This window comes from Schistocerca piceifrons, chromosome X (genome assembly GCF_021461385.2).
Source record: "Schistocerca piceifrons isolate TAMUIC-IGC-003096 chromosome X, iqSchPice1.1, whole genome shotgun sequence".
Taxonomy (NCBI): domain Eukaryota; kingdom Metazoa; phylum Arthropoda; class Insecta; order Orthoptera; family Acrididae; genus Schistocerca; species Schistocerca piceifrons.
In genome coordinates, this window is record NC_060149.1 from 544,313,504 (window position 1) to 544,330,640 (window position 17,137).

A 17,137-nucleotide genomic window follows, 5' to 3' on the forward strand; every position below is an offset into this window, starting at 1 on the left:
GAAGCTACCAGTGATACTGTATGTTTGGTATCGAATATTGAAATAGTCGTTTCAAGCTTTATTAATCTTCTAATTTCTTCACAGAACTTGTGATTTATATTAATTCATTGTTGAATTTGAGATTTTTGTTTTGTTTCGCATTGCAGTTTGTAATATGATTTGTACTGTGATTTTTTTCAGCAAAATTTGTAACTGGAGACTTGACTGTCTTACTTTGATATATTACATTTAAAATTACCTGCTGTTAGTTGTAAATTCCTCATTGAAGTTATGCCTGGCATAAAAAGTGACCAATGCAGCGATGATTAACGCCAAAGTGGAATTTCATTCTTGACACACTCCTAACTGACGTCACTGATGTCACACAATTTAATGAGAATGAGACTGGCGTCATAGAGCTCTGCCACTCTTCCAAGAATAATAAACCCTAGCACAAACAAAAAAAGAAGAAAAACGACGCGCCACGAATCAGTTATCCGAAAGGGACGGAAACTGGCAAAAGTGTGATGTGGGTGTACAAACAAATGATGAAAATGTGAGTAAATTGGATGATTTATTCAAGGGAAAGAGCTTCACCATTTGAACAAGTCAATAACGTGCTGGTATACATCTGGCTCTTATGCAAGCAGTAATGTGGCTCGACAATGATTGACAGAATACTCCTGAGGATCACCGTGGCAAATAACGTCCAATAGGCGCATTAGATCGTCAAAATCCTTAGCTGGTTGTAGTGTCTTGCCCATAATGCTCCAAACGTTTTCGATTGGGGAGAGATCCGGCTATCATTCTGACCAAGATAGGGTTTATCAAGCACGAAGACAAGCAGTCGAAACTATCGCATATGTGAGCGGCCGTTATCTAGCTGAAATGTAAGCCACGGATGACTTTCCATGAAGAGCAACAAATCGGGGGCGTGGAATATCGTCGACGTGACGCTGTGCTATAAGGGTGCCTCGAGTGACAGCCGAAGGGATGTTGCCATGAAATTAAGTTGCTTCCCTGACCATTACTCCTGGTTGTCTGGTTGAATGGCAGGCGACAGTCAGGTTGGTAACCCACCACTGCCTGAGGTGTCTCCAGAGACGTCTTCGCTGGACACCAAGGTTCAGTTCGAAGCGGGACTCGTCACTGAACGCGATTCTACTCCAGTCAATGAAATTCCATGCTGGAGATGTGTCTGGAGGCGCTTCAGACAGCTCTGGAATACCAACCCGAATGTCGCTCGCCATAGCGCCCGGCAACCTGGAATGGTGGTTTGGAGTGCCATTTCTTTTCAGAGCAAGACCCCTTTGGTTGTCATCCGCGTCACCACTACAGCACAGCGGTACGTCGACGACATTGTATGCCCAGTTTTGCTGCCCTTCATGGAAAGTCATCCCGGCCTCATACGGGGCGTCTGCGTAACAGAGTGCAAAAATGTAACAGGACATAGAGAATGCTCCACTGAATAGTTTGAGGTTGGAATCCTTGGGTCGGAGAAGCCAGCTTAAGGGGATATGGAAGTAAACTTGTCTACCGCTTTGTCTAGCATTACTGTTTTCCAGCATATTTACAGCTAACTTCCCTACAGGTTTACACATACTGTACTGTTTATTTACATGTAAATTCTTTGTTTCCTGCAAGGAAACGAGGAGGACGAGCCTAATAACTGGGAAGTATTTTCGTCGTTGGATTGGAAGTGGAGGCCATATTCCATCGCTTGCGAGGTCACCTGACCTGAATCCTCTTGATTATTTCCTATGAGGATATCTAAAGTCACTTGTGTATGAGACCCTAGTGGATATGCAGATGGAATTAGTTGCCAGAATTGTAGGTGCGTGTGATGTGATTTGTACACATTAAGGATACTGGTCAGGGTGCGTCAGAATCTTGTTCGCCTGTCATGATTGCATTGAGGCTGATGGCCGTCAGTTTCAGCACATTTTGTAAGATACGTTACAAATTGTACGTTCATTGTGTCAGTGATGCTGATTGAAGTTAATTGTAACTAATGTAAATAAAGAAGTAGACAGTACTGTGATTTTATTCCTATTATTTCTCTAAGTTGGCTTCTCCGATCCCAGGTACTCTATCTCAAATTGTTCAGTGGAGCATCCTTTATGTCCTGTTAAAGTTTTGCACCGTCTTACAGAAACACCTTGCATATAAGCTAGATAACGCCCGCGCCCGCGCACGGTAAGTGTTAATACCGGTAGTCTTCGTGCTTGACAAACACTGCCTTGGGCAGAAAGGTCGACGAATCTCTTCACAACTGAGAATGTTTAGAGCATTATAGGTAAGGCCCTTCCATCATCTCGGGATTTTGGCTACCTAACACGTAAACGGACAGATTTTGGTATGATGTCCTTCTGGAGGACATCCAACAACTCTGTCAATCAATGCTAAGCCGAATAACTACTTGCACAAGAGCCGCAGATGGACCAACGCGTTGTTGACTTGCTCAGTTTGTGAAGCTCTTTCTCTTGAATAAATCATCCATTTTTTTCTGAAACTGTAATCATTTGTTTGCCTGTACATGAGCATCACATCTATGGATTTCTGTGCCAAGCGGATAATGCCTGCGTGGTGCGTCGTTTATTTTTCGGTTTACAGTGTTCTAAGCTGGTCTGATTCACCTGATCTTTTGATGTGGATGCCTCGCTGGACGTAGATAAATGCGACGCGAATTTGCAGCAGTGCTTTAACACTCTTTGCATTAGTTATTACAAGTTTTGGATTTCACAGCTGATCATTCACAATTAGTTCTCTAGTTAATGAGTTGCGAGAAGCGAATATAGTGTATGTGTAGTTTATCTAAATACATGGCACTGGTAGCTCGAAAACCAAGAAAGATTGCACAGCGATCTAGATACGCTTACTGTACGGGGCAAAGTGACTCAGTGATGCTGCAAAGTGATGGAGAAGTATCTGACAGTATTCAAGGTGTATTATGGGGATACAGTCCAAGTAGAATTGCTGATGGGTATTCTCCTCCACGGTATCTTGTTGGGACCATGTCTTCGTGGGGTCTGAGCCACATTCGAACACTACCATCAGCTCTTCCCTACTGAAATCGGGACTCATCTGACCAGGCCACGGTTTTCCAGTCGTCTACGGCCCAACATATATGATCACGAGCCCAGAGAGGCTCTGCAGGCGATGCCGCGCTGTTTGCAAAGGCACTCACGTCGGTATTCTTTTGCCATAGTCCATAATGCTAAATTTCGGCTCATTGTCCTAACTGATATGTTCGTCGTGCGTCCCTTATTGATTTCTGTGGTTATTTCTCGAAGTGTTGCTTGTCTGTTATCACTGATAATTCTACTGAAACGGCACTGCTCTCGATCGTTAAGTTGAAGCCGTTGGCTAAAGAGTTGTCCATGGTGAGAGGTAATGTCTGAAGACTGGTATTCTCGGCACACTCTTGACGCTGTGGATCTTGGAATATTGAAGTCGCTAATGATTTCCGAAGCGGAATGTCCCCTGCGTCTAGCTCCAACCGCCATTCTGCTTTCAAAGTCAGTTAATTCACGTCATGCGGCAATGATTACGTCGGAAATCTTTTCGCATGATTCACGCGAGTACAAATGATAGATCCTCCAATGTACTGCATTTTATACCTTGTGTACACGATACTTCCGCCTTGTGTATATGTGCATATCGCTATGACTTCTATCACCTCAGTGTATATTTGTATATAAATACTCACAATATTTTGCTTATGTGCACATTTTTTTTAAAATTATGAACTTATAAAATTGTATAGGAACACTCAATCTATATTCATTAAGTTAATCCATATGAAACTATCCAAGGAATAGAAGTACACGTAATGTTACAACGACTATACTTAATTCTCCTTAGTGTATTGTACCATCCATAGTGCTGAGCTTATTTTGTAAGCTTACTTCAACTCAATGTTTATGTTAAATCTCTACAGCTATAACTGGTCGATATTTCCTACTGATATAAAAGTTGAAAAGAGTCCCTAAAGTGGAAGTGGCACTCGTACTTGAAGTCTAGTTTTATCCTTTGTGTGGTCCATGATTTGGGATATGTCCTTACTTGGTTACCTTTTAATTGTTCATCTACCTCTGGTGATGGCAGAAGCTATGGGACATTTGCAGCCACTTGGATTATAAAAACGTGCTTTTCTGACACACACAATTTTCTTGGCTACCTCTTTTGTTCAACTCCATTCTTTGAAAATTTTCTAGGAAGTGCCTTCGCCTCGGCGGAAGTGTTCCACTGCAAGGGTATTGCAGAAGATGCTACGGCTGGGTTTCGCGTCATTCCACACAACCCTACTTTTGGTATCACGAAGTGTTGCTTTACATTTCGTCAATATTTCTGGTGAATAAACAAATGAAAAAGCTAAAAACCGACCACCATGTTGACACTCCTTCCTCTGACGTGACTGAATTCAACAGTACACTTTTTGACGATTTATTTCAACTTGTACTGAACGTTTTTACTTATTTTGTCAGTAGCTGACATAATAGGTCGAACAGAAACAGTAAATTATCAATTACATATATCAGCACTTTTTACACACACATTCGGGAGCCAACGGTCTTTCCTCGTTGAATATTCCGGCTCTTGTCAGATCAGCGAAATTAAGCAACACTGGGCGTGCCTAGTACTTGAATGAGTAACCACTCGGTACGTCACGTGCAGTTGAAAATTTTACCTGTACATTTCCGAAAAAATGGGAAATGATCACCATACTTCGTGCAAATGACCTGTATTTTCCAAACTTTTCCGGAGTGACTCGTACACTGAGGATATGTGACATTGTTGATAGTGATCTGTTCATCGGATGAGAACGTTCAGTTCGGCGGTCCACTGGTGCTGTTGGACAGGAGTAGGCTATGTGCCGGCACCAGTATCCCAATCTCCCTTCTGTCAACATCTTACAACGCCAACATGACAACGTACTTCGCACACAGCCGTTAGAATCATCTACATTTATCAGTTACTCTTTGTACCCAGCTCTCACACTGCACGCAGGAAAGGGGCCAGTGTGCGCCAGGGGCAGAGGAAACCTTTCCAAGCCGGCGGCTGAACCTGCCCCTCGAGATCACTCAGCTAATCATCTGATGATATTTCAGCACGTTAAGAGTAATTTCTGATTTGGCAATACTGATGCTGGTGAGTGGCCAGATGCCCTTCCCGACAACACCATGCCCGAGTGAAGCAAAAATTCGGGTACTTCATCTGTCTGCGACTACTGGTTTATTTTCTGTTTTTCCCTTTCCGAAAGTGCCCATTCAGCCATCTCAATAATGGAATATCAATCACGATAATACTGACTTAAGAACAGCAGAACTCTGAGTTCCTCAGTGAAGAAAATCTCCAACCTGACAGAGGATCGAACCCCGACCCCATCGCGTGGCAAGCCGCAGCGTTGCTCGCTCAGCTACCAAGGTCGACTGCGTGTAGTGTTACCTCATGTGCAAGTGTGATGACGTTTGCTGAATGTTTGCGTGTCGTCTGAGGCAGAACGTCGGTAACAGCCCGGTATTTATCTATTCCGATGTGGGAAACCGCCTAGAGACCACATGCACGATGGCAAGCACATCCAGTACTCATCGTTAATCTACCGGGCGGATTTGATCCGGGGCCGATGCCTCTTCCTGTGTCCCGGAAGCGAAAGCTGTAACATCCTTGTCTGTTCGGGAAGGTCTGCCAAAATTAATAAGGTAGCTTCAGATCTCTTCGATAATAAGTGTGTACTCCAGCAATGCGCGGTTAGGTAATGGTAGTTAAGTATTCTTGGCTGAGTAGGACTGTCTGGTAACACTGTTCTAATTTAGTGGTTCTATATGGGATGAGTTCTTCAAAAATCATGTTCTTTGACATTTTGCAAAATCAAATAACCCTTAAAATGCTATACCACTATCTATATCCCACTTGTAGCTGTAACAGTAGTCTAAGAGTAAAAATCATAATAAAAACAAAGTGTTAATTTAACAAGTTTAATAATTTCGGTCTTTGTAGTGAAAGAGTTTGAAGCAATCTTCGAAAATTTTTTTTGCTCTTAGTACTAATACTATTCATTTAACTCTACAGAAGTCAGTAGTAGCGACACTTTTCATCGATTGTAGTTGATATCATAAATTCATCAGGTAAACAGCTGCCTTGATTGGAGTTGATTTCATAAATAGAAAAGGTAAACGCATTATCATTGGCCAACTATTGATTTGGCCTACGAGTATTTTATTCCTTTAGCAGACTATTTGTCAACCATCGACCTATTCGTTCCTGCTGTGAGAGTTTGCAAGAAGTTAGCGAGAAGAAATTATGTATTTCAAGAAATAGTTAATGTAACATTTTCTATGAGGCAACAAGCTTGAGATCTTACTTCCCTTTTACATAATTTCACAAGAGATAATTATCATCCTTCAAAAAGTTAAATCATTTGAGGGCGAATAATATCTGTCTGTCTATTTTCAGTATCAGAGAGATACTGGTTACGGTATTCTTGAGTAGTGACACATTCGCTCGCGCGCGTATATAATTGGGCTCAGAGAAAATAGAAACTGGGACGGCGTTCTCTCCCCGTACGATGGAAGTGTCGTAAATGAGTACATGACGTGCAGTGTAAACTGGCTTTCAGCTGGGGTGAGGAAAACACGTCCCAGGGGCTCCACCTGAACAAGAAATATGTTTGTTGTTCTTCACGTGAAATGGGATCCAGAGGGGCTGCCAGGCGCTGCCAGCTATTGGGGGGCCCTCGTGATTTATGAAGCTTCGCAGCGCCGGCGACTGCGCTACGCTACACCACGCTGCGCTCTGCGGTATTAACTTCTTGACGGCCGTCAAGCACTCCAGATGTCGTCGTCTGACACACCTTTTTTAACGGCCAGACGGAAACCGGCTTGGATCTGCTATCGCTAAAGCTTACTGAAACTGTTCCAAATAACAACGCCATCATTATCTGACTTGAGTATTATAATATGGCAGAGAGTATTCAATGAAGATATACGAAAGACCAAAGAGATGAGAATCAGCAAATACCAAGACATATTTTGGGACAAATGAAATCTTTAAGGCAGTTCGGACGTTTGGCTACAGAAAACGTCAGCCGTGTGGAGGAAAAAAATTGTAGAAGACCTATGGCTAAAAGAGTTTTCAGAATGTGGAAGGTTTGTTCACATGGAACGTAATTCCGGTACAATTACGGAAGTAATTCGCCCAGTCTTTTAACTCGAGTGTAGTATTGTACGGCAGCAAATTATGGACAGACAATAAAAAAAATTGGAAAAATACCGGTCAAATGTTTTGTGAAATGATTTGTTTAAAAATAAGAAATAAAAACATTGAAGAAATATTTGACGTGCCTTTGAATGATGCTCGAAACCATGCACATAAAATGAGATTTCATGGTCTGCATAATCAACCAGACTAATATCCTCGAACACTTTTTGAAATACTAAGATTCTGAGTTAAACATTGGACTTTAAAATCTTAAATTACACCTCATTTGCTGTACATTATTTCGTGTATCACTTAAAGGTTCTTAAATGTTTCTCTAATGTATTTTACTTCTTACTTTCAAACAAATCATTACTTAGAATATGTGACATTTTATTTTTCCAAATTTTCTTTCGAACTCTTCTTTTATTGTTAGTTAAACGTCACTAGAGTGTAGCTTTTTGTGAGCAAAATACTTAGGCATTGAACAAATGAACTTTTCGACACTTCACTTACATAGCTATTACAACCGTTCTCAAAATATTACGATTTCACTCAAATTACTAATTAAGTTTTTCTTAGTAGCCCTGATACTTTCAAGCAATGAAATCTCCGTTTTCCAAAACTAGAGCTCTCGATGTTCAATATGATAGCCCATTTGTCCATTTCCCACCATTTGTTTGTCTATGAAAATTAGGACGAAAGGCCATTGTGTATTGTCTAAGGTATCTTGTTTTCGCTCCACTGAAACATTTGACCAAAAAGAGAGAGAAACAATACTCGGATAGTTGTGAAATATTGTCGTGAAGAAAAATGCTGTAAGTGAAATAGAATAGGATAGTAAGCGAGAACTAGTCGAAAAAAAAACAAAAAAAACGAGGAATGCCTCTCAGCTGGGACATACAGGACGATCCCGTGGTGATGTTGCAAAATTTCAGGAATGATGAAGAAGGGAAAAGGGATCAATTTGAGGTACGGGAACTCGGTCCGGAAACGATCACTTCGCATGCTATAAGACACAATTATTCTGGTAACTCCGGTTCTTGGTTCAAATGGCTCTGAGCACTATGGGACTTAATATCTAAGGTCATCAGTCCCCTAGGACTTAGAACTGCTTAAACCTAACTAACCTAAGGACATCACACACATCCATGCCCGAGGCAGGATTCGAACCTGCGACCGTAGCGGTTGCGCGGTTACAGACTGAAGCGCCTAGAACCGCTCGGCCACACCAGCCGGCTGTCCGCTTCTGATGTTCCCAAGCCGAGCAGAAATTCGGAATTATTTCAAATATATTTTCGTGTGGGTGTTGCATTCAACTATTAGAAATTGGCAGTATAACATTTAACGTGGAAGTCTTCTTGGAACGGTACCGCGTCTTAGTGTAAGAAATTCTCACTGAGCCAGAAGGCTCAAAATAAAGTAACCGTAACTGGGGCTGAAAAGTTAGTCCGATCAGTTATAATTATTTGCAGTACGAAAGAGTATAATAATCAGAAAACTTTCATGTTAACCGACTTATCCTATGACATCAGGCTTGACATTGGATATCAATGTAACTTTTTATGATTTATGCAGACAAAAGTAGAAAAACAGCTCTTTTTTTTATTTATTTAACATTTGGAAAATATGCCACATAGAAAATAGCTCAGTCATGAATATTTCTGAACTTATGGCGGGAAAAGGAAGTAAAATGATTTAGATTTGAGCTCAAGGCAAAGTATTCTGGAATCACTTTTGAGTTGTGGAAGTCAGTTCTCTCATTAATGATACAAATAAATATTTTACATTCCATATATACGAACTTAGCTTTAGCATTTCAGTCCTTTTTTCCGCATCTCACACGTTTGTTTGTGGCTGTAACTGTGTAGAGGAGGCAAACATATACTCCCAGTTTTACTAACATCTCTGTTTGGTACTTGAACTGCATTTGCTCGTTTCTTAGGAACTATTACATGAGATGAGTCTCAATGGTAAACGTCCGGTAGTGCTGCTTTTGGAACTGCCTCTGGTTTCCCAGACGGCAACGTGCTAGCTCCGTAGCAAGTTAAAAATATCAAGTATCATTTCATCACCAGTGGACAGAATAAAGTTCTTCAAATTTACTGTATTTGGCTTATCCTCTAGTCTACATATTGCCTAAGAGATATTTTTTCGTGTAAAGAAAGCGTTTGTTAATCTACAGGGTGTCCCGGGATTAATGGTCAGTATTCATGGATGTGACATGAGCGATCATTGGAAGCAAAAAGGTCTAGTAAACATGGGATCTAAATGCACATCTCTTCTACTGAACAAGTGCTCATAGCTCTTAACGTATGCAATTTTTACTAGAAAATTTTTTCTTGTTTTGGTACATAGTATATGGAAGGCAAAGAACTCGCACTAGAAGAGATTTGTACCACAGTATCGAATATGAAGAAGTGCTCAAAGCTATAAAGGTACGCAATTTAGGTCCATGTTTTCAAGAGTTTTGCTTCGAAAGATAGTTCCTGTCATATTTCCGAATGTTACCATTCTTCCTAGAACATCATGTACATAAAGGATGCCTAGAAGCTGACGTGGACAAATATTTTCTCTTAACACTGTAATGACTGGTTGCACATTGCTGCTTTTATTATATGCTTCGATTTCATCTGAACCACTAAGAATATTGGATTACTGGCAAACTCTAGTCACTTTCTCAGTTTGAACATTTGATTCCACAGAATTGCAGCTACAGTAATGACCCTACATGGGTTGGACAAAAATGTGGAAACACCGATAGAAATCCGCAATATTGATCCCGTGCTCCAAGATGAAAGTGCCGCTTTTCACACAGATCTCATCATCTGGGACTGGTTCTATCAGCATGAGAACAAATTGTTGCACGCCACTGGCCACCACAATCACCAGATATTAATATTATGGAGCCTTTGTGGTCTACTTGTAGAGAGGTGTCCCTGATGTCTACCCACTCCCACATCGTCACCAATACTAGTCATTACTTTGCGAGAAGAAAGGTATACGATTCCCCTGAAAACAATATGGGACTTTGTTTATCTGTCCCGAGATGACTCCGAGCTGTCCTGAGGCCTTTCCTACACCCTATTAGCCATAGTAATTTGTTGTGTGATTGATGTTTCCACATTTTTGTCCACCCCCTTAATATCTGCTACGAATTTACAACCTGTCTTGGTAAATTAACGGAACCTGTAATTTTTTCTGCCAGCAGCTTTGAGATGCTATTTGTCCTTTCCAAAATACTGCTCAAATTACACTGTAAGACAAATAAAGAAGAAAAACGAAAACGATGCACCACGCAGAACTTATCCGAATGGGACAGAAATCCGTAGATGTGATGTACATGCACTAATAAATGAATACAAATTGAGAAAGACAATAACGCATTGTTCCACCTATGGCCCTTAGGCAAGCAGTTCTTCGGCTTGGCGTTGATTGAGAGAGTTGCTGAATGTCCATCTGCAAGTCCATCGTGCCAAATTCTGCCCAATAGACGTGTTAGATCGTGAAAATCCCGAGACGGTGGGAGGCCCCGGCCCATAAAGCTCCAAACTTTCTTTACTGAGGAGGGATCCGGCAATCTTGCTGGCCAAGGTACGATTTGGCATGCTCGAAGGCAAGCAGCAGAAACTCTTGCCGTGTGCTGGCGTGCATTATATTGCTGAAATATAACCAGAGAGTAGCCACGAAGGGCATTTGCACATGAACCCATTTCCCTACTGTTTTCCTTCTTCCTTCCGTCCTACAGAAGGTTAGACTATATGGAATAAACTCAACAGCAGCACACAGGAAAGTAGCTTTAGTTCTAGCCTCCCCATAGCACAAAAAATCAACTTGTAATTCTTCTTACTAAAAAAGACAAAACCAACCGATGTGCAACATGTCCGAAAATTATCTAAAAATACCGTCTAAGTTCATAAGACACTCTTTGTGCACTTAGCTCACTATTGGCAGATCCTTACTTTACCTTTTTAGATTCAGCATTCCGTACTGCTGGTGATGACGGCACTTGTGGTAAAACGTCTACACCTCCATTAAATGGCCTTAAATGCTCCATGTGAACTACAGAAGTTTTTGACAGTATCTGTATCTTAACTTTGGTAGACAATGTCATTTCCACCACTTGGTATTATCGGCCTTACGTGGTTACAATCTGCTTTGCTTTACCTTTAGATGTGTAAGGATTTGTTCCCAAAATCGATTGTCCAATACTGTATTGTGGCAACTTCCTCACTTATTGCCTTATGCATTCCTGACGCTCTGAAACTGTCTTGTTTGCAAGGGTCTGGTTTTGCCAAACTTCTCACAACCTGATCGCAAATTTATTTCCTATTCATTGTCAGTCCCAAGCTATAGTTTCATCACTTCAAAAGACGATGGCACCTTTCTGCCTTATACTACCTCACACAGTGAGAAGCCAGTAGCATGTCCACTTTGGACATGTACATGTTCGTATTTGCCACATCCCAGGTGTAATTACCATTTACATAATAGCTTAAAATCTCAGAATTCGTGCGATGAACTTATTCAGTACTCCAAATTGGCTTAAGTGGCTGCATCAGTTCTTATATAAAATTAGTGTCTTGATCTGTGACTGGAGTACTGTTACGCCATATGTGATCAACCTATTATTCATTATCGCTTGTGCTACTGCACGTGCTTGTTGCTCAGGAATTACAGTTATCAGTATGAATCACGAGAAATGGTCTGTTATATTCAATATGGAGTATCACATGTTGGTACCAGCCCACAGGCGTCATAATGTTGGCAACAGAATTGCAAGATTCTGTCAGATGCCAATAGCAGTCATGCAGGGTCTGGAAGATCTTATGGGGTGCACCAACTGAGCTATGACTCCAGTGGTTCTGGACTATGAGTGCCCTCTGCCACTGCAGTGCAGGATGGCTGGTGGCAGCCAAATATCCCACTTACACTCAGAGTTTCCTATGTGAGGCTATGCAGGCAGCATCTAGTCACAGCTCTGACACCGTTATTTGTCCTCTAGTTCAGAGAGCCTCTTCCAGCTTGACATTGAGAGCTGAACTCCATTTGTTGCTGCGTTATTTGCAATGACTCTTCGTAACCTTGGAGAAATAATAACTACGTAAGTCGACTGTTTACTGTGTTAACGTGTTCACTAATCATTTTTACTCCTGTCCAGCTTTTCTATGACGACAACTGCCACAGCAATCTGTATCCCATCTCTCATTACCGATGGGTATGGTGTCATACACGACACAATATGTACCAGTTACCCACTAGCATTTTATTAAATGGATGTAAGATATTCAGTCCTATAATTTCAAATGGTTTTGACAGTTCTAGTAGTCTTTGTTGCGAAATTGGGCAGTGACTAAGGTCAGCCCATTGTGGTGAAATTATGTAGTTCGTAACATATTGTTTAACAATCTGCGTCCAAAGTCCCCCACCAAATTTTTTTAGTCACCTGCTGATCAGTTACTTTGGGATCATAATGACTTGCCAACATATGGTCGTGCACTTGTTTCAAAGCTTCATCCCAGAATGCTGCGAGTTCCACACTTAATTGTTCTGCACAGTAACCCATGATGCATCACGAAATTTGGCTGTGAGCTGGATGACTGACCATCAGCATCTTGGACCTACACTCTTTACCAGCTGGCAGTGCTCTTGCCCCGTGCTTACACAACTGCGATTTGACTGCTTAAACCAGCAGCATTAGTACGTGCTTTACATAGGTTGAGCACCACCTCATACCTGATTTCGCTTATCCTTAGAGTAGTTGTTTAGCAATCTATGACGACAAGAAGTTGTGCACATCTGATAACTGCAAACCAGTTTGTACACCCTGCTGACTGATCGATATCCAAGACAGTTTACTTCTGCTACTGCAAAGTGAACTGTTATCAATACTTAGCTTTAGCCATGCTGCTCATTGTCTATTGAACATCTCTTCCAGTTGATGTACATTTTCTTCCATGTCCTTCAAAACCACCATTATGGTGTCTAGATAGAGCATGCACCATTTCAGCTTTAAGGGTCTAAGTACCCCATCCAACAGTCTTTGTATAGTAGCTAGGGCATTTTTGAGTCCAAATGCCATTTTTTTTTTTGGTACTGTGAATGGCCCCAGGGGATTGTGAACGTAGTCCTTGGCTTGATCTCTGGTGCTACTTCTAGTTGACGGTACACATTTTTCAAATCCATTGACGAAAACTATTTGCACTGAGCTAAGTTGTCCAGAGTTCCTGTTGTGTTTGATATGGGATAAAGATCAGTGGGGGTTCTTGCATTGTGGTATAGATAATCACTGTGAAATCCGTATTTCTCAGTGCTATCTAATCACTTCTTCAGTACCAGTATGTTGGCTGCACCACATAGGCTGTCAGTATGTTCGATAACTGCATCAGCTATTTGTTGATCAACACATTCCTCCATCGATTGTTCCATACATCTTGGGGTCCTACATGGTTTCCTATTTGCTGGATCATTGTTCCCCTCACCTCTCCCTCTCCCTCACCTACTCTATTGGTGGGAGTTTCGAATTTTGGCAGGAATTCTGAATTTTCGTGGTAAAATAGAATTTTTGCTGTTAAATTCAGTTGTCAATTCAGAGAATGTAATACTAACGGGAACTGTTGATGGAAATTATTTGCAAAATGCGGATAGCTGGTAGGATTAGAAAAAAAATTAAGATGATGGAAAAACGGAGAGTAACGTACTGCAGAGGACATAATTTCCATTTTTTTAGTACTTGGGTAGTCTTATTTAACTTCTGATCGCATAATTGACTGTGGTCGGATGGCCGGGTACTGCTCATGTATTTAATGACCAGTCACAGCTGTCAAGTGAGGGGTCTTGCTCGTATGGCGGCCTGTTGTTCAGTGATGAGTGGCACACCATTCCACGTGTGCTGCGTGGCACGATAGCTAGCGGCCTGCAGTGGAACCATGGGAGCCATCCCCAGGCTGGACCACAGCAGCCATGCCTCGCATGATGTTACCAGATCACAAACACTGGGCCAGCACCCTGGCCGCCTGCCCTACAAGACAGCCTCCTCTGTCTACTACCGCTCAGCATCACAAGGGCCTGCAGCAGCCGGCGATCAGTCAAAGAGAAATGAGCAGATGATTGTAATGTAGCCACTGTCCCAAACCGCATAAATGTGGGCGTCTACCACAAACAATAGATTTATTTCCGAAGGTTAGCATCTTCCTCCCACAGCTATGCCCTAACAACATGTATTTCGAGGTACGTGGCTGATATCGGAAGTGTCAGTCTATCTGTTTGTCCCAGAATGAACAAAGGATGTTTTTCTAAAGATAGCAGCTGTGCCCAATTTGGCCAGCCACATGCAGCCAATTGCCAGCAAACAAAGGATGTTTTCGGAAGTTCCCTCTATCTGCTTCTCCCAGAATTTTTTTTCTCCCTCACAGCAGCATTCTGTTTCTCAGCCACCTGCACCAAGCCTGATTCAGCCTGCTTGAGGAACAGGAAGGCAAGTTATAACTTGCTGGTATGGCATTCTGAGTTCCTATTGGTCCTCTGCAAAATAGAGGGTGTAATCTGAAAGTATATAAAGCCAAACCCTCACCACACTCATCGTCAGTCCTTGACAGTCCCTAATTGTGTCTGTGTGAGTCTCACAATATGAAACGGTCAGCTAGTAGCGATGCCAGTGGCATCACTGATTTTAAAAGGCAGTATTACTTCGTGTATTGTAAAAACAACAAGTTTTGTGAATGTAAAGCTGTATTTACTATGAGCATTTTGTCTGAATAAAAAAAAATGTCATTCATTACCATATATATATATATACATATATATATATATATATATATATATATATATATATATATATATATATATATATATACACACTCCTGGAAATTGAAATAAGAACACCGTGAATTCATTGTCCCAGGAAGGGGAAACTTTATTGACACATTCCTGGGGTCAGATACATCACATGATCACACTGACAGAACCACAGGCACATAGACACAGGCAACAGAGCATGCACAATGTCGGCACTAGTACAGTGTATATCCACCTTTCGCAGCAATGCAGGCTGCTATTCTCCCATGGAGACGATCGTAGAGATGCTGGATGTAGTCCTGTGGAACGGCTTGCCATGCCATTTCCACCTGGCGCCTCAGTTGGACCAGCGTTCGTGCTGGACATGCAGACCGCGTGAGACGACGCTTCATCCAGTCCCAAACATGCTCAATGGGGGACAGATTCGGAGATCTTGCTGGCCAGGGTAGTTGACTTACACCTTCTAGAGCACGTTGGGTGGCACGGGATACATGCGGACGTGCATTGTCCTGTTGGAACAGCAAGTTCCCTTGCCGGTCTAGGAATGGTAGAACGATGGGTTCGATGACGGTTTGGATGCACCGTGCACTATTCAGTGTCCCCTCGACGATCACCAGTGGTGTACGGCCAGTGTAGGAGATCGCTCCCCACACCATGATGCCGGGTGTTGGCCCTGTGTGCCTCGGTCGTATGCAGTCCTGATTGTGGCGCTCACCTGCACGGCGCCAAACACGCATACGACCATCATTGGCACCAAGGCAGAAGCGACTCTCATCGCTGAAGACGACACGTCTCCATTCGTCCCTCCATTCACGCCTGTCGCGACACCACTGGAGGCGGGCTGCACGATGTTGGGGCGTGAGCGGAAGACGGCCTAACGGTGTGCGGGACCGTTGCCCAGCTTCATGGAGACGGTTGCGAATGGTCCTCGCCGATACCCCAGGAGCAACAGTGTCCCTGATTTGCTGGGAAGTGGCGGTGCGGTCCCCTACGGCACTGCGTAGGATCCTACGGTCTTGGCGTGCATCCGTGCGTCGCTGCGGCCCGGTCCCAGGTCGACGGGCACGTGCACCTTCCGCCGACCACAGGCAACAACACCGATGTACTGTGGAGACCTCACGCCCCACGTGTTGAGCAATTCGGCGGTACGTCCACCCGGCCTCCCGCATGCCCACTATACGCCCTCGCTCAAAGTCCGTCAACTGCACATACGGTTCACGTCCACGCTGTCGTGGCATGCTACCAGTGTTAAAGACTGCGATGGAGCTCCGTATGCCACGGCAAACTGGCTGACACTGACGGCGGCGGTGCACAAATGTTGCGCAGCTAGCGCCATTCGACGGCCAACACCGCGGTTCCTGGTGTGTCCCCTGTGCCGTGCGTGTGATCATTGCTTGTACAGCCCTCTCGCAGTGTCCGGAGCAAGTATGGTGGGTCTGACACACCGGTGTCAATGTGTTCTTTTTTCCATTTCCAGGAGTATATATATATATATATATATATATATATATATATATATATATATATATATATATATATGTGTGTGTGTGTGTGTGTGTGTGTGTGCGTGTGTAAAATCATTAAAATAATGTTAAAAAGTTATTGGCTATTGTCCATAAAATCAAGAACTGTGATTTTAAAAGGCAGTATTACTTCGTGTAAAGTTGTAAATAAAGGGAAAAAATTGGTTGCTGCATCTCTCTCTTTTGCAGTTTATGTGCGTGTGAGATTGTGTAGCACATGTGTAAATAGAATAGTATTTCAGTTCCACCTATTGGTTGTTGTGAGCCTACTGAACATTCCTGCTTAAAGTCGATCGATGCATTCATCGTCCTTATTTTAGATTTAGATGTACTGATCCGTGCGTGGAGCTCAGTCCCTTTTCCTAACTTCTTTAAAACTTCGTTTAAATCGCTAATACCGTTTGCACCAAGTACATTTTCCACAGCTTCATTTTTACCATTAATTTCCAGATGCAGTTTATTGTTAGCCTCCGTGATATTTGGGATGGTGTTTATGTCTCCAGTCCAATCAGCCCGATACTCCAATCTCCAGTGCTTAAATCTACTGGTCGGCAAATAATTTGCACGTAATACAGATGATCGTCTTTTAAAGTGAGAGTGCACAACATTGCCTCTAAACATCAACTGGTGAATGGCTGCTT